Source organism: Nomascus leucogenys, chromosome 6, assembly GCF_006542625.1.
Source record: "Nomascus leucogenys isolate Asia chromosome 6, Asia_NLE_v1, whole genome shotgun sequence".
Taxonomy (NCBI): Eukaryota; Metazoa; Chordata; class Mammalia; order Primates; family Hylobatidae; genus Nomascus; species Nomascus leucogenys.
In genome coordinates, this window is record NC_044386.1 from 28706253 (window position 1) to 28731152 (window position 24900).

The following is a 24900-nucleotide window of genomic DNA, read 5'->3' on the forward strand; positions in this document are numbered from 1 at the left end:
ATGGTTGCTGCTTTATCCTTATTGGAAAAATGAAAGTTGGCAAGAGTACAAAGTTTCATGGCTATGTAGGCACAAACCTATCTCACTAAAAAGCCCCAAACCTCAACTCTGGAGAATTATCTTTATTCCCATCCTTTTTAACAAAGTTATTCAAAGAAGTAAAAGCCCTTTCTTGGTTTCTCCAATCTATTCACCCTTCCAACTACTTTTCATGTTTAGCTCCTTTTACCAGTTGGTGTCATATACTTCTTAATATTTTCTTAAGGTTATATAGAACTACACACAAACACACACACAAATATGGAAGAATTGTCATCACACTGCACATTTTTTCACTCATCAATATAGCACAAATTTTTTTCATGTTATTACATATAACTCTACCTTATTCTTTTTGATGGTTACATAAAGCCCTTTGTAAAGATTTATTCCATTTTCTTATTAACAGACATTCGTGTTTGCAATAAGCACAGACATATGCTTTTGAACCATTGCTATAAGAAGAATTCCTCAGAATGATATTTCTAGGTTATAAGAAATGAGCACTTAAAATGTTAATAGCTATTACCAAACTAATCTCCAAAGGTCTTGCAAATTTACTTTAATACTGCAGGGAATGAGAAGGTCACATTCATGCCACAGATCAGCCCAGTATAGCACAGCACACAAAGTTTTCCATTTTCTTCATATTATCCCGGTCTAAAAGCCAAAAAGGGATGTTATGTTTTGACTTTCATTGTTTTTATTAATACTGAGATTGAGAACTTCCTATCTGTTTATAGGTCATGTCTAGTTCTTCATCTCTGAATTGCCTATTCATATTCTTTGTCCATTTTTATGTTACATGGTTATTGCTTTTTCTTAATGTAGTGAAGGAACTCTTTAAATATTAGGAATATTTGCTACACATACCTATTATATATGGGACAAATATTTTCACATTAGCTGTTTGTATTTTAACTTTTCATTTGCTGTCCTTTAGAGAATTTAGAATTTTAACAAACTCAAATCTGCCCATGATGTTTTCTTTATGGGGTCTGATTTCCATGTCTTACTTAAGAATGCCACTCCAAGCTTATAAACATTTTCTATACTTTGTAGATTTTACATTTAGATTTTTATCTATCTGTAGCTTGTCCTTTTCATATGATGTGAGGGAGGAATCTAATTTTGTGTTCTGCTTTTGAATACCCAATTGTCCAAACCTCTCATGGATTTGAAATACTCTGCTTAACAAATACTATGCTCCCTTATGTAGGGATGTGGTTTTGGCCATTGTCTACTTGGGTTTCATTGATCTGCCTGTCTATCTTTTGATATCAACTTGTTTCATTGAAGCAATTTTTATCTTTCAATATCACTGTACATACCTCATCATTATTAATTCTGTTGGATTTTTTTCATATGAAATTTAATATCAACTCTTTAGATACTGATTAGGATTGAAATATATATATATATATACCTTTGTTTTTATGTATTTATTTATTTTGAGACAGGATCTTGCTTTGGCACCCAGGCTAGAGTGCAATGGCACAATCATAACTCACTGCAGCCTCAACTTCCTGGGCTCCAGCTACCCTCCTGACTCAGCCACCTAAGTAGCTAGGACCACAGGCATGCACCACCACACTCAGCTAATTTTTTTTTTTTTTCAGTAGAGATGAAGTCTTGCTGTGTTTCCTAGGCTAGACTTGAACTCCTGGGCTCAAGTGATCCTCCTATCTTGGCCTCTCAAAGTGCAAGGATTACAGGTTTAAGCCACCACACCCAGCCAAGATTGAATTTTATTTTATATTCATTTAGTAAAAATTAACATCTTCTTATTATTAATTATTCCTACCCAGGGAAGATTCTTCAAACTTCATTTTCTGTAAGACAAAAATGTTTTTAAACATATTTTTATGGGTCCTGAAGGACAAGCATTGATGAGAGTAAATTTTAAGTCAACTCTCTAACACAGCAGGATATAATTATAAAGAAACTATGAAGCTAACTTTATGAATCTTTTAAATCTAGACTTTGCTCTAAATGAGGAGAAACGTCTGTCATTTTCGGGACTATGTTTTTTTCTTTTCTAACACTGCTTTTGCTTTTGTCCCCTGGGGGTGAAAATGCTGGACTAAATTCAGCATGAATAAAGATTTGGTCACAGAGATCATCAAAAGAATTGAGGATGTGTCATTAGAGATAGGCTCAGTTTAACTCAGGTTGCAACAATGAATGGTTTCCTCCTCTCTGCCCAGTGATGGGATGACCTGGTGCAACGAGCTCAATACATGAGCAATGCTGTGAAAAGACAGAGCACTTTGTCACCTTTCCTTATGACCCCTTTAACCCTGTAGCTGAGACTATCAACCAGGGAGACAATTAGTAACGGTTACATTCTAGGCTTGTGACATGGACAGCTATTCACCAGGAAAGAGACCAATTCATTTCATCCAGGTCGCTGAACAATCGCTGGATCATAAAGACTTTTAGTCACTGCCGAACTGAACTACATTGGAACCACTGGACCTAGTTGTGTGAGTCCATCGATCACTGCCGTGCCAACTGGTCACCCATACAGACATTGCATTAAATGCAATAGCCCCCAAGATGATTTATAAGTTGTCTTCTAAATGCAAGTGTATGTCTTGGATATGGGGAAAAAATTATACAGAAGGGATGTATAGATTTTTTTATGTCTCCTGCCTCTTCATTCTAATATGTCTTATTGAATGCATCATTTACTGCATGCAGTTATAAAGCTTAAGTCACAGGTAGTCCTTATTTCTCTTCTATCTCAATTTCTCTTGGCTCATACACTGCTTGCTTCACATAAATACGATAGAACATAGGGAAAGAAGGATCCAAGGTTTAAAAGCATACCATGACTGTCTTACAAAAGACAGAGGTTTGTAATATCCAAAGGTCTAAGTTACAAAACCTTTTATAACTGGCCTTTTTTCTCTTCTTCAGACCTAGATAAAAGTTTAGTGAATTGGTTAATTGTCCACCTAGAGTAGACAATAAAAGATGGTGGTTGTATAAAATAATAGAAGCCTGAAGAGTTTCAGATGCTGTGTGGGGCTGGCAGAGTGCTTAGTCTGGATACTGGCTATGCCTTATAAATAAAATATGAGGTCTGAATGGGATAAATTTTCTGAGCCATTCCTGAGAAATAACCAGTGTTTCATCACCTTGAACATAGTTTTTTTGTTTTTTGTTTTGTTTTGTTTTGCCAACCAACACAAATGAAGATAAACCAATCTTCTAGGTTAAAGAAAAGAACAAATTGTTGTTTTTTTTTGTTGTTGTTGTTTGTTTTTGTTTTTTGCAGCCAGAGTTAAATCTTGAATGAACAGCAAATTCTCAAGTCGAGAGTAAGTACGGATTATATATCTTCATCACTTTCTCAGATTAATTATATATTTTTAAGCGGAATTAATGTTATGGGCAAATCAAAAGATATTGTTTAACTTGGAACAAGTACTAAATGAAATCACAACCAGTAATTTTCTGGTCTCCCTAGTGGATGCTATAATGGAAATGGACAAAGGGTCTGTGTATCGGATGTCAACATACCATGCCAAGAAGCCATGTAAATGCACCAAGAGATTCTGTTTTTGAAGTCTTCTCTTTAACACACAGAATCAAAATGGTAACAACCATGATGGAGAAGGAAGATGGTCCCCAGCCCTTACCAGCCAGGAGAACTCTGATGACATTCAATGTGCAGTCATGCCTTGGCATCAGAAACCTCAAGGGAGTTGGCATTTTTTCCATTATGGTCATAGTCTGGTAACAAATCATCTATTTAAAAATGTAGAGCCATGTTTATTTCCTTACTTCATTTCAAAGTGCTCCTCTGAGATAACTGATAAAATGCAATTCATCTTCCAAGGGGGGAAGAAAAACCTATCAGTGACAAGAAAACCCAAATTTGAAATTAGAAAGAAACACAAAATCCAACTTAGCCATGCTGTCTTTTTATAAAATTAAGCTCAAAGAAAGAACTGAAAGTTACTTTTTACAGGAGGAATATTTTGTAAGGACTGTACGAATAAACAACACCAGGCATAAACCTGAGGTTTGCAAGGTTTTAAAATACTGCTCCATGTTGCAGCTATGAAAACATGAGCAAGTGAACTGAAAGAAAGCTTCAGTTGCGTATCAGGAGCACATTACATGGGGCATGAAAAACAGACTCTAGTAACCATTGCTCAGTACAAGAAGCAGCACCTACTGAAAAGAGCAAAGAATTTATGCTATAAATAAAATACAGAGCCTCAAATACAAAGCTGTGAGAAGAAGAGAATAATTTTACTTGCTTAATGGGAAGTATATTCAGGACGTTTATTGTTTTTACTCTTGCTTTCTCTCCACAGAATATATAACTCGAGCTCGTGTTCCTGTCCCAGGAGAGAGAGATGACCCTCTTCTTGGTGCTTTCCCACTTTAGTTTTCACCTTCCATAATTTACGAATAAATGCATAAAATGGAAATGGACTTGAATATGACACATGATTGAAAAGAATGATGTGGAAGTACCTGGCAGAAAAGCAAAAATGTATTAAATGGTTGAATTTACTTTCATTGATCACTTTGTATGCCCTAGACCCTGTATTAGGCACCTTACATAGCTGATCTCAGGTTTTTTTAAACAAAGAGGCTTTTAAAAATTACAATGAAATCAAAATGACAACAATAGAGTTTAAGTAAAAATTTCAGTACAAAAATGATATGCAAGAGCAGGATATGTCACAAAACCACACAGAAAGCAAGAGCTTTTCTATGTTCAGTCAATAGTCAGCTGGGCAGGAATTAATTTAACAAATGTTTATTAGTAACCTGCCACAGGCAAGCTGAAGCACTGCATTAGCTGTTGGGTTACTAAGATGGTAAATCAAGACAAGTAAGAAAGGAAAGGCTGCACCATCAGAATATATATGAAGAGTGAATTGGGAGACACTGTTTTTGGTTTTGTTTCCATAGACTGTAATGGTAATAGCGTCCAGCAGTTGAGTACTCAAAAACAGACTAGTATTTTATTTCTCAATTAGATCATAAGTTCCCAGGAGGCTGCAACCATGTCTTGTAGGCCCATTATCCCCAGCACAGTCCTAGATATGCAAGCTAGTTTATTGAGTATTGATATTAGAAGCTAGGAGAGCCTGGTATACTTAATAATCAATGTTCAAGATGTTTTAAATCCAAGATAACCAAATGGGGTTTTTGGTCACCCCAGTTACAGGGCACAATTTATCTTCAACTATGAAGGAAGTAATACATTGACAAACACCATCACTAAGGATCCAGTTACAGTGTGGAAATGGGCAAAAAGAGATGAAGTGCTTTCAGTTTTTCCAGCACTTATCATCAAGGGGAGAATATTGCTTTAAGGCCAATTCATATTCCCCAATGGTCATAGTTGTTCCATTTTATATGGTATCCATTCAGCACTTTTTGTCTTCTTTGGCCCAGAGGGGAATTGGGAATTCAAGCCAGTCATTTGAGAATCCATGCTGTGCTACAGAGAAATCCTGCTGGTATCCCATGGCTGTGTTGCTGCTGGTCCTGTTAGCTAAGTCCTTTCTGGCTCAGCAATGTTGTGTTACACTACACGCAGCTGTAGGGAGAGGATCACGCCAAAAACCAACAGTCAGGGTGTTTTTATAGACCTAACATTTACTCAGTGCTCATAATATGCCTGCAAATATTCTAAGCTCTTTACATAGATTGATTCATACAAGCCTCACACCAATCCTATTGGATGGGTACTGAAATTATCTCCACTTTAAGATGAAGAAACTGAGGCAGAGACATTCGGAAACTTTCTGAAACTCACACAGCTATTAAAGGGAGACACTGGGATATAGATCCAGTCTCTGAGGTGCCTAAGTCCAGAGTCTCAACTGCCTTACACTTTATCAGACTTCAGAGGCCCGTGCCACCACATCACTTTTGCTGAGGGCCTCCGCTCCTGCTTACTGGAATCCCTGGTCTAACAGCCACCCCACTGTTGTCTACATGCCTGCTACACAGCACTGTGGGACCTAAGCACTTATATCACTTCATTCCACTTTCTCATCCTGATATGGTCTGGATCTGTGTCCCCACCAAATCTCACGTCCAGTTGTAATCCTCAGTGTTGGAGGTGGGACCTGGCAGGAGGTGACTGAATCGTGGGGTTGGATTTCTCATGAATGCTTTAGCACCACCCCTCTTGGTACTGTCCTCATGATAGTGAGTGAGTTCTCATGATACCTGGTCATTTAAAAGTGTATAACACTGGCTGGGCGCAGTGGCTCATACCTATAATCCCAGCACTTTGGGAGGCTGAGGCAGGTAGATCACCTGAGGTCAGGAGTTTGAGACCAGCCTGGTCAACATGGTGAAACCCCCATCTCTACTAAAAAACAAAAATTAGCCAGGCATAGTGGTGGGCACCTGCAATCCCAGCTACTTGGGAGGCTGAAGCAGGAGAATCGCTTGAACCCAGGAGGCGGAGGTTGCAGTGAGCTGAGATTGTGCCACTGTACTACAGCCTAGGCAACAAGAGAAAAACTCCACCTCAAAAAAAAAAAAAAAGTGGGTAGCATCTCCCCCTTCTCTGTCTTGACCCTGCTCCAGCCATGTAAGACGTGCCTGCTCCCCCTTTGCCTTCCACCATGATGGAAAGTTTCCTGAGGCCTGAGGCCTCTCCAGAAGCTGAGCAGATGCCAGCATCATGCTTCCTGTACAGCCTGTGGACCTGTGAGCCAATTAAACCTCTTTTCTTGATAAATTACCCAGTCTCAGATATTTCTTTATAACTGTTGAACAGACTAATACATATCCTTAATCCTTTCTTTCCACATCACCGCACGTGTCACGTGCCCACTGCATACCTGCCATACTTCTACCAGCAGCTTCATACTACATCCTGTGGAATACCCTGTTTAATCTTCAAACCCTTTCTCAGGAGCATTTTCAAAGTAGGGACAAAAAAAGAGGGTATAGATACAGAAACATATCAAACAGATGCAAAAATAAAAGAAGGTTTGGTGCAATTAGATAAGCACAATTCCTTAATTGTCTTTGCCAGTAATAAGATATATTGATGATACATGAATATATTCCAAAGCCTAGTGGTGAGACAATACCTATGTTACATAAGGGAGTGAAAATAGAAGTTAGTAACTAGGGATCTTCAACACCAGAAACACCATAAAAGACACTCTGTGTAACTGTTGAGAGAGACTATCATGTTATTCATGTTTGTAAAAATACGTCCCTGGTATGATAAATATCATTCCCAAAAGTCACTTTGAAAAATTCTGAAACTGCTTTCCAGATTCATTCATAAAGAGTGTAAAAAATTTACCGTGCACCAAGTCAGCATCAATGACCACGGAAGGATGATCAATCCATTCCCACAGCCTCCCCAGCTGGTGATGTGGGGTGGGCTAGGCTGCTGGGGGAAGTGCTGTACTCAGGCCAGACACAGCAGGCTGAGAGTGTGGGCACATTAACATTTCTCTGGACTTCACCTTTTCCCTTCCTGTTCCTGGATGATATGCGATTACATATAAACTCAGAAGTGTAGCATTATTTATCTCCACATTTCTCACCTGAAATGTTAGTCTTTGCCTTGTTATTATCAATTCCACCACGAGCATAGGTGGCTCCATAAACTATAAAAGGAGTAGAGAGAGAAGGTTGAAGTTACTGTAGGGTTTGATGTCATTTCTTTACTAGGTAGGAAACTAGACTTATGACTGTCAGGTGTGTTTTTATTATTTCACTTGTAAGGAAATAAGAGGATCTGAGAGAGGTTACCTGTGAATGATCATCTCCAAATGGGCTTATATATTCTCTTCTGTTTCATTCAAAATTAAGTAGAGTGACCATATAATTACTTATCATCCAAGCCAAAACACTTTTCACAGTAAAATAAGGCACGATTAATAATTAAATCAGTATAACCAGTATACCAGAACAATCTCAGACAAACTAGGCTGGATGATTACCCTAAAGCTAGGCAATCCTACTACAAAATGCTTTTCTACTTGGAACTGAGACTGGTAGAGTTTATCATTGGTGCTCTCTCCACAGGAGCTGGGCCACCTGACCAATATTTCATGTGATGTCCACACTGGCTACAACCACAGCATCTCCTTCACCACTGATATAGTCTCCATCTTTTATTCTCTCTTGTTATTAACACTCAAAAATATGGCTGTCTGTGTAAGTATGTATTATCTTAAATTGAAAATATTTATTATTTCCCTGGCTGACTTACATAATATGGCCAATCATCCCTGAGTTCTCTTTGCAGAAAACTAAATGCAGTTTAATTGCATGGTTTATTTTGCAATTGTAGTATCATTAACTCAGCAAGCTTGTCAGAGTCAAAAAGAGTGACCAACCAATACATCCGCTACAGCTAACACCATGGATGGGAGTGCCCAGTACATCAAGCTTTGATTTCTATTCCCTGGGAAGGTGAAAATGAAAGTTGGGCAACTATTTATAGAATTGAAACAAGCTGGATGAATTTGTCTTTTAAATCTTCCTCAGTATCCAAAGCATGGAGATCATTACAGCTCAAGAAATGAATGACTGTTCATTCTGCATCAAATTCTCACAGTATCTCGCTGCCATCAAATCTAATAATTTAATACCAATGGATTACCAATGTACAGTTATTTGACCTATTGACATTTTAATTTTAACAGGTTTGTAAAACGAAAATGTCTTCAAGGCCCACAGAAATAAATCTCCATATGAATGACTTCAGATATTTGACCCACACCAGTATTCCTTGAATCATTATTACCCAGGGAAGAACACAGTGTTTGATTTGATGTGACCCAACTCGCCTGCAAAGACACCTGACCATCTGCATCTCTGGGAACCAACTATTCCACATAAATGAATTACCAAATTTTTGAAGCACACCTATTCAGATGCTAAACATCATCAACTCATTCTCCAACTTCTTAAAAAATTATTAGTACCTTTCTAAGGGAAAGTGACTATAAATTAACTTTTCTTGAGTTTCAGAGTCATCTTTGTGAGCCTTCATCATAGTATTTCTGCAGCAATACCCTCCGTGTCTGCTTTTATTGTGGTGGTGGTGGTTCTCTTTCCACTCAAGGTCAGCTGTCACTTCTATTGTTATTAAGCTTCCTTCTAACACTATGTCAACTCCTGTCCTTCTAATTTATTGCTGGAAAACTGCTAAGTGGTCAAAAAATGTTGAGGCCGGGCATGGTGGCTCATGCCTGTAATCCCAGCACTTTGGGAGGCTGAGGATGGCCGATCACGAGGTCAGGAGATCAAGACCATCCTGGATAACACAGTGAAACCCTGTCTCTACAAAAAAATACAAAAAAATTAGCCAGGCATGATGGTGGGTGCCTGTAGTCCCACCTACTCAGGAGGCGCAGGAGGGTGGCATGAACCCAAGAGGCGGAGGTTGAAGTGAGCCGAGATCGCGCCACTGCATTCCAGCCTGGGCAACCTAGCGAGACTCTGTCTCAAAAAAAAAAAAAAAAAAAAAACCTAGATGTTGAAAATAATTAAGGATGGATTGTTAAGAAACAGTCACTTGGATGCTATCTTTGTTTTTCTCATTTTGGATTTGGAACTAAGTTGTCAAAAATTCAAAACCAACCTTTTAAGTAGACTGGGACTATCGTCCCTTACTGGGTCTTCCTTCTAGCCCTTTCTGTGAAAAACATGTGATTTTCTTCTCTTACTTGTTAGCCATTTCCTAGCATTTTGTGATTTTTACATCTCTCTTATTAGTGGAATAAATCCAAAATGCAGGGGTTTTTTCTCCATTTTTTACACTATATTTTAAGAGCTTCACAAGAAAAAGAAAGTCAAAAAATGAAACAGGTGAAAAACCATTTCCAAACATCTGGTCTATTCAAAAGAACTACAGAAAACGAATCACGATTGCCTGAGCTGGGCTTCAAGACGATCTGAGAGGGAACAGAAAACAAATGCACACAGCTGCCAAGCGTTCTATTTCAACCTCATCTTCCAAATTTCAAAATTCCTGTGCTTGAGGCAAAGTCATGCCAAATTCCCTCATGTCCTAACATTAGGCATTCCTGAATTACCTTTGTCTTGAGTTCTCCTGAAAATAGCATCATAGAAGGTCCAGAACGCTGATCGCAACAAAATAATGACTGGCACCCCAGGCTGAACTACACAGATCACAGGATTCCATCAATGTGAACTTGACTGTCACTGTCATCTTTCCCAACCTGCATAAACCAGAATGTCATCAGCAAAACAAGGCAGAGCACAGAAGTAATTACCTGGCTAATTCAAACAGAAATAAATATCTCTTGTTTTGGCTGCATTATTAAGGGAATCCAGACGGAAGTGTCTCTCCTACCTGGATTCTCTAAGCAATTACCTCAAACATCCACTTCATTCCGAAGCCTGTCAAAGAATATCCAGTCCTCAAATTTATAAACAATAGTATCTCTAAGCAAATTACTGAAGTAACATTTAAATCCAGCTGTCGATCCCTCCAAGGTAAAATTCATAGCATTTTATTCTACAGCTAGCTATGCAGAGGAGGGAAATGGCTGAAAGAAATGCTAAAATCCCAAGCACAAATTTGCTACAGAATTAATATCACAATTTGTCACTGATAATGAAAGCATATAAAACAGCTCCTGACAGCATGTTATTTCTGTTGCAGATCATTCTTTATAAAATCCAAACAAGGTTTTCCCTTGCAACCATGGAAATTATTTTTTCCTTAAATTTACAAAGCAAAATAATATTAATATTGTGGTTAGTAGCCATCTGCTGCATGAGAGTCCTGTGCAATCATTAGTCTAAACTGATGGCGTTGTGGCAAGCTGCCACCTCCCAAGAGGCTAGCCTCTAAAACCCATCAGCATCTTGGAATTAGTCTCAAATCCGAGAGGGCAAACCGCAAACCCGGAAATCGGCTCTACAGGAAGATCCATGCCATTAAACTCTGTTCTTAGATATTGAACCCCAAAATATTGTCATACCCCAGTCTATATTCAGAGCCATGCATCAGCCAGGCCAGTCAAATGGAGTCACTGGGCGGCAACAAATAAACATGAGGCATTTGGGTCCAATGCCAGGTCCAGCAGAGAAACTAGCGACCTGTATTCCACTCAACAACAGTGGTTTTCACTACAAAGTCAGAAGAGGATCAAGCTGTGAGGAGTTCAGCTTATCACAAAATCTCACTGAAGTCACTGTAACTTTTTAGTTTAAAAAAAAAAAAAGCCACAGAGGCAGCAACATGCAGAGGAATTCAAAGGAGGTGTGAACTAAGTAATATTTCTCACACGGTCTCCACCATAAAAACTTGCACCAGAAATATCTAAATTTAAATGTTTCATCCAATAGGCTGTGTACTCTCTTGCCATTTTTACTAGCCTGTTCTAATGATTTTCATTTAGAAATGCAAAAGGATGCTGTATTTTTAATGTTTAATCAATCTTCGAGAACTCTGTATGTTTGTAATCATGGGCCATATGAATGCTTGCAGAGTAAGATGCGTGCCCAAAAATGATTTAGCAAGATGCACTGTAACTGCTTTTCTCTGGTATCGTAATCACATAATCATTTTCTTTTTGGGTAGCCTAGATGCTCCAAGCAGCAGGTGGAAAAGGGGAAGAAGAGGTAATAAGGAATGAAGAAATCAAACTAGGATGTCACAGTTAAATGTAATCTTGCAATACTTATGCAGATAATTCAAGTTCCACCAAACATTTTGCCTCATGTAGAAGTTTATGGAAAAACTTGAGTGTAGGAACAGGGGAATGCATGTGATAGAGTGGGAGCCTAACCTCACGTATACACAGAACAAGTCACACTGTGAGAATCTACTTGTTTTCAGTATAAAAATGATGCTTTTTGATAAAACTTATGTGGGGCCTAAATGCATTTGTAGATAAATGCACAAAAAAACTAATAAAGGAAATTACCATCTTTAAGCACACCATATAACTTGCATGCACTTATCCAAAACCCTCATTGACAAACTGTCAGAGATGTTTTAAAAAGATAAAAAAAAAAGACAATGCAGAGGCATATAACATTGCACAATGTATTAGACTAATCTTACATGTACCATCAGTTATTTAAAATAAAACTCTTAGAAGAAGAATCATCCATTAAATTTTGAACTGTCATATAAAATTATCAGGTCTTCCTCCTTGTCTCCTGGCATCTTGAAGGTCTGAAGGAAACTGAGGAGAGGCAAGCTTTGTGCTTCCTGCTTCTTCCACTTTAAGTAAATACCATATTAAAACGAACAAAAAGCAAAATGAATCTTAAGAGATGAAAGGCTGAGCTGTGAGGATCAGGTAGAGGCAGGAAGAGTCTACCACCCCTTGCTAGAGGTGGTAGAAATACTAATTAACTAGTTGGATGTCATCATATCAGTAGACAGTGTTTAGGCTCCAAGCACTACAATTCGCTGCTCAGAGCCAATCTCTCCAAGGCAACAGCCCCAATTTGCTATACAATAGGGTAGCTCTGCACTTATTTTTCACTAAAAAAGATCATATTTTGCAAAATAAATAGCAAACTAGCAGAAAAGTTATCCTCCTCTTCTATTGCACATAATCTCTCACCTCCACATAAAGCCATGGGATTCTTTCCTGCCTTATCAGCTGCAACTTGGGTCATATTCATATCTAAGAACAGAAAGTGTCAACACAACCATTTGAAACAAATATGAAACCCAAACCTCATTAAATATATTGACTTAAAATCACATGCAAGATTTGGGTTCAGCTCTGACCACTGGCTGGCTCAGTGACTTACACACATTATTTAATCTCTCTGAGATACATGTTCCTCATCAATAAAGTGAGATTATAAATAAAGTGAGATGAATGACTTTAGAAAGTTTTCATGGGGATCAAAAAGGCAACTTATAAAGCACTGCTTGTGTTCCTGGCCCATAATAGGCACTCAATAAATGGAGTGATTATTGTTATTCAAAACACAAAGTTCTAAGTTTTCTGAGAATTTTAGGGTCTTGTTTTTAAGTTAAGACAAGTAAACTATAAGAATGAGCTTTTCAAAACAAAGAGCTCAGGATTTAGAAGTTTTCGTCTCATCCCCAAATTCTGTTTCTAATAGTTGAAGATAAAGTACTCTTGTGTCTACTATAAAACGACTAGAAGAAAACGGAGAAAACACTTTGGAACACTGATCAAGGCAAAGAATTTATGGCTCAGACCTCAACAGCGCAGGCAACAAAAACAAAAATAGACAAATGAGACTGTATTTAACTAAAATGCTCCCACACAGCAACATAAACAATCAACAGAGTAAAGAGACAACCTGTTGAATGGGAGAAAATATTTGCAAACTAGTAATCCAGCAAGGGACTAATATCTAGAATACACAAGGAATAAAAATAACTCAACAGTAAAAAATTATAATAATTAAAAATGGGCAAAGGATGCAAACAAACATTTCTCTAAAGAAAACATACAAATGGCCAACAGGTATATGAAAAAAAAAACGCTCAACATCACTAATCATCAGGGAAATGCAAATTAAAACCACAGTGAGATATCATCTTAGCCCAGTTGAAATAGCTATTATTTAAAAGACAAAAAATAACAGACGGTAAGAATGTAGAGAAAAGGGAACTCTTATACACAGCTGGTGGGAATGTAAATTAGTACAGCCGCTTTGGAAAACAGTATGGAGATTTCTCAAAAAACTAAAAATAGAACTACCATATGATCCAACAATTCCACTACTGGGTATTTATTCAAAGGAAAAGAAACCAGTATGTCAAGGGGATACCTGCACTTGCATGTTTATTGAGGCACTATTCATAATAGCAAAGATGTGGAATCAATTTAAGTGTCCATCAATGGATACCTAGATCAAGAAAATGTGGTATATACACACTATGGAATACTATTTGACCATAAAAAATGAAATCAAGTCATTTGCGGCAACATGGATGGAACTGGAGGTCATTATGTTAAGTGAAATAAGCCATGCACAGAAAGACAAATATCATATGTTCTCACTCATATGTGGAAGCTAAAAAAAATTTGATCTCATTGAGGTAAAAAGTAGAATGATAGTTACCAGAGGATGCAAAGAGTGTGGACAAGAGGGGAGACGAAAAGAGGTTGAGAGGTTAGTTACTGGCTACAAACATCCAGTTAGATAGAAGGAATGAGTTATAATGTTCAATAGCACAGAAGCATGACTATGGTTAACCACAACATGTTATATATTTCAACACAGCTAGAAGAGAGGACTTGAAATGCTCCCAACACATGGAAATGACAAATACTGGAGGTGATGGATACCCCAAATATGACTTGCTCATTACACATTTTGCATGTAACAAAATATCATATGTTCCCCATAAATACGTACAAATATTATATATCCATGTAAAAAAACCCTTGTTTCTAAATCCATTCTGTCTAACTTCAAACAGTAGATTCTTGTTCAGGACTCTTAACCTGTCTTGAGTTTGCTTGCCCTACCTGAAAAAATGATGGCCAATGTAAATGCACCATCTACTGAAGAGAACTGGAGTGGACATGCAGAGGAGTAATGGACATGAAGCATTTTATAATCTGGATAGTGCTGTATAACACAGGCTACTTTGGGCAGCAATGTGCCGCGCTGATGTGGGGTGCCAGAGTTCAAAGCTCCACTCTGCTACCCGCTGGCAGTAGCAGTGTGAGAAGCCATGGTCATTAAACTCTGTAAATCTCCATTTACTCATGGGCATGATAAGAATGATTACTTCACAGAACTGTCAAAAGAAACAAAAGAATATAAACAAAAACTTTTAATACATCGCCTGGCACACTGTAAGTGTTCAATAAAGGTTAGCTACTAAAATGTATTATGGACCTTTTTGGTTTACAAAATATTGAGTTCCTTCTCCACTTTGCATTAGAAATGTTTCATTTGTGTTGCTTTCGTTTTTTTAAAGGTTAATTATTAGCAATTTTGATAACCACTAAAAAATGTCAAAACATCCTTTAAATGTCTTTATCTGCATTCTTAAGACATCATGGTTTGTGATATTTTTCAAAGAAGACTTATATCCCTGATTTTTAATGGGCTTAGTGAAATCTCCTACATGGTAATATTCATGGAGATATGTGATTACGCTTATAAAGACTTTACTAGTCATAGAAACAGTAATAATCGCTTTCCTCAAATTCTTAAATCTTACAAAGAAGTACCAGTTCATATCATACTGTAATACCAATTAATAAAAAGGCATTTTAAAGTATTCAATGCCTCATTAAGAAAAATCAGCTTTCCCTGTGGTTGTTCTTCAAGACTATTATTCCAAATCCATAATGGGCAGCAACAGTTTCAATAGAAAGAGCTTTCCTTTGTCCCCCTAGTGGCCACATACAAAATAACAATAGGTAAAGAAAAGGCTTTCAAACTGCTGGAGTAAAAAACCATTCAACGCCTTCATTTTACAGAAGAAGAAACTAAGGCCAAGAGATGAGGACTTGGCCAAAACTACACAATTTTTCAGCACACCATCAGCATATGAAAAAGGCTTTTGGATATTATGAATATTATGACGTTCGGAAAGATACCCCGAAATGGACTTACCTAAGATTTTACAATTTTCTTGTCAATTGACACTGAGAAGCTTTATTTCCAGTTTTCTTTTTCCTTCTCAGAGAGATAATAAGTACAGTTTCCCAGGGGCAAAGATAAGACCTCAGCTGTGACCAAGAATTCTGCCTGAATCCTTGGTGAAGGATTCCTTTTTGAGGAATAAAGACTACCCCTGAGGGTTGAGAAGTGTACAAAGATAGCTCTCCACAGAAAAGACCAGCAACAGTCAATGCATCTTTTCAGATGGCCAAGGGCCCACAATGAATAAGACATAAAGGTCAATAAATAAGTTAAATTCAGTTTTTCTCAACTTTAAGCTATCCCCAAATAGGGAAAAATTGGAAGCAGGCAGGGTACACACATGGCAGAAGATAAAACTGAATTTTCTTAATTTGAAAAAAAGAAAAATTATCTGCATTATTAGTAAGCCTCTGTTAGCCCAAAAATTTAACAAAAATACAGGTTTTGTTTGAACATAAATTAAGGAACTGAAGCCATTATCCAGATATTTTGAGGCAAATAATAAAGAATACAGTCACGTAACACCCAAAATGTTTATCTTAAAATTAGAAATTTCAGACTAGAGCAGGTTTCAATTTTTACATCACTTCACACAGATTCCACAGAAAGTTCTGTCAATCTGGAGGCACCTACATGATGATTATGACCACAGGAATTCACCTCAAAATGTATGTTCAAACCTCAGCTCAGACGCATACTAACTGCGTGATCTTAAGCAAATTACTTTACCTCCCATTCCTCAGTTTCCTTATCTACACACAAGAATGATAACAGTATCTAGTGCATAGGCTGTCAGAGGATTAAATGTGAATAATATACATGGCGAACAAGTACTTAGCACATTGTATGTATGCAGTAAATATTAGTTACTGTTCTTATCAAAATATTGAGGAACCCATTTTCTATACTTTAAGCCTGAAGAGAAAGCAAAGATAAGCAGTGAATAAAAGTAGCTTCAGACTGGATCATGGGAGGCATGCTAGTCTGGCCTCTCTAGCTCTAATGAGATGTCTGACTTCAGAGAAATCTCTCAACTGGTGTGATCCTTGTTTTCTTATCTGCAAAAAATAAGAGGCTGGATCCAAGTTCAAGAACCTCAAGTTTTACAAAAATGTAAAAGATCATTCAGTTCCAAATCTGATATTTGAGCTCATTTACAACAAGGGCTTGTCTAGATTGTGATTGAAAGTCTTCAGGGATGGGGCTCACGTCTATCCTAAAGCTGCCAGGCCCTTTTATCTTGAACACAAATGGCTTGAAAATCCTTTCGAATGTTGAGCTGAAATCGACCATCTGCATGTCATCAGGGCTACAATACCAATGGCAAGAAGTAGCACCATTCTTTAATGTGTTGCTGAGAAAGAAGAGACACTGACAAGTATACCATGACATGATGTTTTCTTATTGTGTCAATCGTAAGAGACATCAAAATTTCAGAGTGGTTAAAATATGAAAGTATGGGTGTCTTAGAATCAACTAAATGCAATTATCATCCAGTGGCTTCACCAGCTGATCCTAATTGAAGTCTATGGCACATTAAAACCCAGTCTAATTTTCTTCCATAGGACAGCTCCTAAAGTATTTGCAGAGTATCCTTGACCAACTTAAACCTTTCCTTTTCCAGTCTTACCACCTTTAGCTCATATGCAAATCTTAAGACTATAACCATCTCCAGCTTCTGTCTACAGAACCCATTCCAGTTTATCTGAATCTCTTCTTATTCATACATGCAAGCACTAAGCACTTTTTCTACCACCCCAGATAAAATGATGACCAAAACAGACAATGACTCTGCCATCATGGATATGCACTGTAGAACATGTAAACAATGACATCAAGCCAAAGTACTATAGGTATGCTATGAAATGCAGTAGAGACATAGCAAAAAAAAAAAAAAAAAAAAAAAAAAGTATATTTAAGTGTAGTACTCAAAGAGGAACAGAAGGCTGTAGGTGAGGTCTGTCTATTCTGAAGAGACTACTAAAGCCTAGACAGAGGGTGGTCTTGCCATCTTCTCATCTTAATCTTTGCCTTCTTTTTGACAGCCATGATATACTGTAAAATTCTGATGTTCTCACAACCTATAAAATCCCAAAATATTTTTTAACACATGCTATTATATTGTCTTTCCCACTCCAACCTGTCACTCTTCCCATCAAGCGCTTCTATAATTGGAAGGGGGTTGGTGGGAGAGAATTATTTTTCCCTCTGGAGGAAAGTAGAAGATGTTCTGTTTATTCTGGTCTATACACTTATTTAGAAGAATGTACTGAGGCAACACATTTTTCCTCTTAAGGAACTGTTTCTTCTAAACAAGGACATGCCCCTTCATTGCCATAATACAATCTTGATTCTCAGTCTACCAAACTTGAGTTGTACATATCTGATCAGGCAAATTTATATTTTACTACAAACCAGTGAATAAAATGTAAAAATAATTCAGCAAAATTGAAGTCCACACTACCTACTATGAAATACCCAGAGTACTAAAATACCCTGTGTAGGTCAATAACATTTTGCTGCTGTGCATTTATCACATTTGGAAATCTTCTGACATATTGCAATCTACCTATAGTGATGAGTCAACTATAATGATCAAGATGTCTTAATGCATCCTGGGATCCAACCCACTTTAAACACAGTATTGGAAGCTGTCCCAGGATTAGAAAACCTGGATAATCACATGAACTTTGTGTGAATTTATTTTACTTTGTATTGAGATGTCTATGGCTCTTACAAAAAGGGAATTCCATCGAGGTTTCTTGTCCCCTTTGTTTCAATTCGATCATATCCAGAGTGGTTAAAGCTTTTTTCCCCCTTAAACACAGTATCTGTATGGCGTGTGTGTGTGTGCGTGCATGTAGCAGAGGTAGGGGATGGTCATTCATTCCTCACTGAAATCTGTGTTTGTGCACACCATGATGATTAAGCCGTAAGCATTGTACTATGTGTGCTTTTCCTAGCAGCAACACATTTAAGATTAAGTTTTAGATCAACGATTTGGATTGGTTGATCAGAGCGGCTGATGCCAATATTCTTAATTAAGTTCATGGTTTAAAAAGTGAATTTTTTCTCCTAATCGAGAATAATTGTTAATGATCATGAAAACATTTTTTATCAGATAATCGTTGCATACAGATTTGTATTATCTAAAAGAAAGTCAGAAAACTTGTAATTATTTATTTATATGCATCCCCATTATAAAGATAAGATAGCCTCCTAATCATCTGAAGAGAGATTTAGTGGAAGTTGGAAAATCCTTCATCAAAATTAATATCCCTAATAATGGTTTATAAAGGAGATTTAAAAAAAAAGAAAGAAATTGAAACTTTGCATGCTGTAAAAGGAGAGAAGTACCAGTAATTTTGACTGAGGCATATAAAGTAATGAAGTAGCCTAAAAACTGATGAGATGTTTTAGCTGTACCAAACTACTGAACAAAACAAGAGAATTGGGGAACAGGACACTTTCTGGATTGTCTTCCCAGTATATAAGGACATTCCTTAAATGCTCCCCCTCTCTTTGGTCCTGTGGGTGCTAGCCCCAGCTGATGGGTCCAAGACAGTACCGGACCAATCACGGTCATTTTCTTTTCTTCTCTTTTTTTTTTTTTTTTTTTTGAGACAGCGTCTCACTCTGCGGCCCAGGCTGGAGTGCAGTGGCACAATCTTGGCCCACTGCAACCTCTGCCTCCTGGGTTCAAGCAATTCTCCCACCTCAGCCTCCCGAGTAGCTGGGATTACAGGTGCGCACCACCACACCCGGCTAAATTTTTTATATTTTTAGTAGAGACAGGGTTTCACCATGTTGGCCAGGCTGGTCTCAAACTCCTGACCTCAAATGATCCTCCTGCCTCGGCCTCCCAAAGTGCTGAGATTACAGGCTTGAGCCACCGTGCCGGGCCTCAGGGCCATTTTCTAAGAAATTAGAAAGGGGGCTGGAAGAGAAACCCTCTTTTCGACAGGTAAGTTCTGGAACTGTTGGGGTGCCGTTCTGCCCTGTGGACTGGAGGATGAAGGAGGCAGGTGTGAATGGAGACAAAAGGAAAGCAGAAGTACCTGAGAAGGAGACAGAGCTAGGGGTAGAATGCTGGCAGCTTCTCCATGCCTGCCCCTGGGCCTTTCCAGAGACTGCAGAATTTCCACTCTTAACTTTCAGGAGAAACCCTATACAATAATGACACATACCTCTTCATTTGCTTAACTATCTCTGATGGGTACTGTTACTTGCCAACATGTTTTGGTGTGATGATAGAGAACAAACCAGAAACAGAACTTACATAACTCCAAGTAATCATTTAGCCTCAGTAACTCTCAGTTCCTAGTCTCTGAAATGAGGATAAAATAATTCTAGATATTTACACCAATCCTGTATTTGAAGATTAATAATTATAGTGACAAATGTTACTAGAAAGCCTCAAAAATCACATAAAATCCTTTAGTACAAGTGCTGTCTTTTATATAATTTCATGCTGCCACCTGAACTGTTCAGAAGCAAACGGATTGTCCGCTCATACAGTAGTTGTTCTAAACACCTTTGACATGTAGCTTAATGGGGTTTGAAGAACAGTATATTGCAAACAATTAGAGGTTTCCTTTGTGAGATATTAACTGGTTCAACAGACAGAAAAACAACTTCACTATCAACCCTCCTCTACCATAAAAATCAGCCAATTTGCACATTTTTTTCTGTTGAAGGTGGTCTTAAAATATGACATATTTATATATTATGTATTCATGTATTATCCTACTACCACATATGCTAATAAATTATACCTGTACATATAATCTGTGGGTCTCTATGTCTGCATACACACCTGCACACCCTTTTACCAATAATATTTCTGCTTCTTGTGTGTTCCAGTTTCACTGCCTTGGACATGTTATGTAACCTCTGTTGTCTCTTCATCAGTCTGTTTCTCTGTCTTAATTGGGAAAATATTACACCACTTGTTGAAGGGTGAATTAAATAGTCTACAAAAGTACTTTGTAAGCAGTAGAGGACTACATAGACACACAGAGCTAATATTTCCAATTAAATGTATAAGAAATTCATAATCTGAAGAATGGACTATGAATCCAAAGCAGCTTTCTTCTTCCCCATTCTTACTTCATACGTGTTTAAAGAGCTCTATGAAAAGAAAATGTTCAGCCTCTTTTCGCAAATTAGTAGCAATTCTTCATTTGGGGAAGGTCTTTTCCAGAAAGAAACTCAAGTCTTTCCATCATCCACGTGCAGAACATCTGTGCTAAAACCATTCCATGCACACTTCTTTGAAGCACTGGCTGCCTAAAGGAATACTTTGATTTGGGCTTTATTTAAATGCTTGAACTTCTACTGGAGAAACAGAAGGTTTTCTAGTAAGAGCTCAGTTGGGAACAGGACCAACCTCCAGCCAGTTTAACCACTCAGAGGCCAAGCAGCCTGGCATTTCTTAGAGCTCAGTGCAATAGAAATCTCCCTAAGAACTTGCCGCACAGGCGAACAGCTGGTTTGGGAGGCTAGTGACCCTGGGTGCAATGACTGTGGTAATTAGATTTAATTTTCCTAATCCAACAGTGGCTGACTCCATCATGCCTGTCTCCTATGTAGAAAATCATTACTCTCATTTAATGATACTTTGACATGTTTGATATTTTTGTGGCTTAGTACTTTAATATTAGATATTACCTCTTTGTAACTATCAATCTAGCCATTCAAACAGCAATGTGTACCAAAGAGTTTAATTTGAAGGTTATCCTACTTCGGCAACTTTCCAGAAGGATCTTAGAACGGTAAGCAGACCTTGAATATCATTGTACACCCCTCTTCTGCAAGTCTTTTGTACGCTTGTATCAATTCATTTAGAACGATGGCATCAGCCATAAGTCATTGGCAAGCCTGAAGGGTTTGGGTTTTGAGTGTTTCTGCAAGCCCAGGGAAGCATGGCTTCATGCTACGACATCCTGGGGTCACTCCAAAAGAGTAACAGCGATCATGGGGCTACGTGAAAGCGTGTCTTCCTGGGAGGAGAGAAGGAAAATGTATGAATCTATCCATGTCTGCTTGCATCTGGAGAACCCCTGTTTATGTTGTAAAGAAAAGCCATCGGTATTGTCATCTCAGGAGACCAGCTTGTTTGATGTGTGTGCATGTTATACGTGCTATCACACGAAGCTGGCCAACTGATAGCGTGACGAGGTACTGTGTCCCTGGGAATTGTAATTGTTCGGTCGGTGAAAAAAAAGAACAGACCGTTGCTGATAATAGCACAAGGTGCATTTTGATAGTATAAAAGAGGCAACAGACGGAGTCATACAAGTTCTGAGTATATCTTAAACCCCCTCCAAGAAAAAAAAGAAAGAAAGAAAGAAAGAAAAAGGAAGGGAAAGCCTGGGGCTGAAGGAGTGTTCCAGGGAGCGAATTGCTCAGGACTTCAAACACTGGGAGTCATTCTGTCAAGGGGAAGGGGCGGGCGGGGGCAGGCACTGGGCCTCTTTAACAAAGTCCTCCTCTCTTTGCTCCCTCCCACTTCATTCACTTGCAAATCAGTGTGTGCCCACAAGAGCCAGCTCTCCCGAGCCCGTAACCTTCGCATCCCGAGAGCTGCAGTTTCAGCCGCGACAGCAAGAAAGGCAGAGCCGGCGACCGCGGCGGCGGCGGAGGCAGGAGCAGCCTGGGCGGGTCGCAGGGTCTCCGCGGGAGCAGGAAGGCGAGCAGAGGTGGGTTCGGGCTCCGTTGGCCATGCATACATCTCCCTTTTTTTTTTTTTTTTTTTTTTTTTTAATTCTGTAGCGGTGATGGAAGCCAATCAGAGAGAGAGCCCTCTCCGCCTGGTGGGTGCTGCGCGCGGAGTTGGGAGGGATGCTCTCAGCCTGCGAGCCCTGGTCGGGGCGGGCGCGCGGGTCCGGCTGCGCGGTCGGCGCTGCTGCCGCTGCTCAGGACCGACGCCGCTTCCCGGGGAGCCTGGGCGCCGCTCCTCCGCCTCCTGGTAAGACCGATCCGCCGTGGAGCTGGGTGGGGGCACCAGGAAGCGGGCCGCCGGAGAAGAACCCGCTGCCTTTCTCTACGCCGGCAGAGGCTGCCAGGGGAGCTCCGGCATTTGCAAAGTTGGCTGGTCAATTACCAAAGGGCGCTGGTGCGTGCAGGACCCGGCGAACCGTTTGGGGCTTGATTTATCTCCACCTGCCCGCATCATAAGGGTCTGTGTGATGACTGCTTGGGCTGAGTTACATTTCTTAGCTTTGGGGGTAAAGCAGAAAATCAGGTAGTCTGAAAACTCTGGAATGCTCCCAGTAAGGAAAACTTAAACTAAAGAGACGATTTGGCTGGGAGAAGGAGCTAAAGAAAACTGCTAGCTTGCACGTTCCGGGCAACGCCTGCCGGCTCATCTAGGACAGAAATGCTTAGGTTGCAAGGAAAGTCCAACATTGGACTCCGAAAATGGAGCACACTGTCCAGGGAAAAGTCATGTGGCAGGCGCAGCTTGCTCGTGCTCCTCCACGGCTAGCCAGGCTCAGATCTGGGGGGGATAAACCCTTCCCCGGACTGATTGGAGAGTGGTTGGAGTGCGCTTGGTTTTAGGTGCCAGATGCAGGAAAATTGGAGCCCCCAATGCGTTAATCCCAGAATTTAATAAAAAGGGACGCTGCAATGTTGTGGACTGCAGCAGTTGCAGAGCTGAGATTACTTCTTCCGTAGTTAGATATTCTGCCATGAGTTACCGTAGATCTCGAGATGGGAGATGCTGGAGAGGTCAGCGTGGTGCTAAGAAGTGTCACTGCTGCAATAAAATCCATATTTTATGGGGAGTTAAATGCAGGTCTCTGTTAGTGCAAGGGGCTGGCCACCTGAGTTAACTATGAATCAGAACATTCAAGAACCAAGAAGTTTAATCATCTGGAATAGCCACACGTTTCTCTCTCCCACTCCCATTAAAAAATATATATATATTTAAATGATGATAGTCACACTATAGAGGTGTATCAGACCGTGTTTCTGCGAATCTTCACTTTCACTTTGTAAAGCACACAGTGGGAAAGAAGGAAGAGGTTTTCCCTGCAAGAATGTTGCAGGAGTGGCTGTTGTGTACATATATGGCTGCTCTGGAGGGGTGCAGACCAAAATATGGGCTTTCTGAGTGGTTAATTATCCAGGGGGTTGCAAACTCCTCCCTGTGTTGGAAAAGGAACGCGGGGATATGCCTAGTTAATGTACAACTCTTCCAAGAAGGACTAACAAATATGCTTATATGAATAGTGCCAAGGGTTGCTTATTTTCTTTCTTTTCTTGCTGAAAGCTTTACCTGAAAAGGAAAACCGTTACGATTTTACTTTGAGAGAGAGAGAAAAAAAAATCTCCTCCAGTTTCACTTGAGACTTGAGCATCATCCCGTGTGTAATAGTACTTGCATGGCTCTATGCTTGCTATTCGAGAGAACCATAAAACCAGTTGTGTGAAGAAAGGGGTATGCTTGAGCGGATGTCTTCATTATGTCATAACCAGGAGGGTAAAGTTTATGCCAGAGGCCAGATTGTCAATGCAGAGCTCAGAAACTTAAAAGAAATCCAGCAACTGACTGGGAAATGCAATCACATAGGATTGTATCTCATCCCCTTTTGCTCTTTGGCGTGTTCTAATTAAAAAGGTACTGAAGGAAAATAAAAGACAGATCTTTTCCCACCTAATGTAATGGTTCATGCCATACTTTTGAAACAGAGGAAGCAACCAATTTCTTCAGAAGAACTAAGAGGCAGCAGCCCATTTTTGAAGGAAAATGGCACCAATTCAGTTCTACTGTATTTGTGTCTACGATTATCTTTTGCTACCATTACAAGAAAGTGACAGTTTGGTATCTCCACAGGGACTTTTAGTCCCTTTACTATCTGGCTTTTACACCAATTTATTGCACTTACATTTTGTACTGCTAACTCTGCAAAGATAATATATGGAAACATAATCATTTTCTACCAAGTTGCCTAGTATCGAAAAACGTGTACCCTACCTCTTCCACCCACCACTTCCATCAGCTTTGCAAGGAAAAACTTAGTGAGGTACTCTTCCTTTTTAAGAAAAAAAAGTACCTTGCAAAATACTGCTTGAGACACTTGAAAACAGCTAAAAATTTTCTAGAAAGCACAGCTACAGTCAACAGGATATTATATGATACTGTATTATTATAGCAACACATTGCAACAAGTTCTGAAAATTAGGACTAATTGAGGGAATGTCCCACATAGAGATTTCTTTAAAAGGAACGAAATGTGACCAATATTCTGAGTG

At 39.1% G+C, this 24900-nt stretch overlaps 1 protein-coding gene across 2 annotated transcripts in view; it reads left to right on the top strand.

Annotated features, from left to right (window-relative positions):
- The first annotated feature begins 22114 nt into the window (after positions 1–22114).
- The window catches only part of CDH6 (cadherin 6), a 136002-nt gene continuing 133216 nt past the window's right edge, over positions 22115–24900 (top strand). The window contains exon 1 of one of the 2 annotated variants that reach the window (XM_003274942.3): positions 22115–22340. The gene's annotated coding sequence lies outside the window, so the exon portion shown is untranslated. Of the gene's footprint in view, positions 22341–22538; positions 22610–24900 lie in introns of those variants that run through there. The other variant, XM_012501600.2, reaches the window with a different exon arrangement.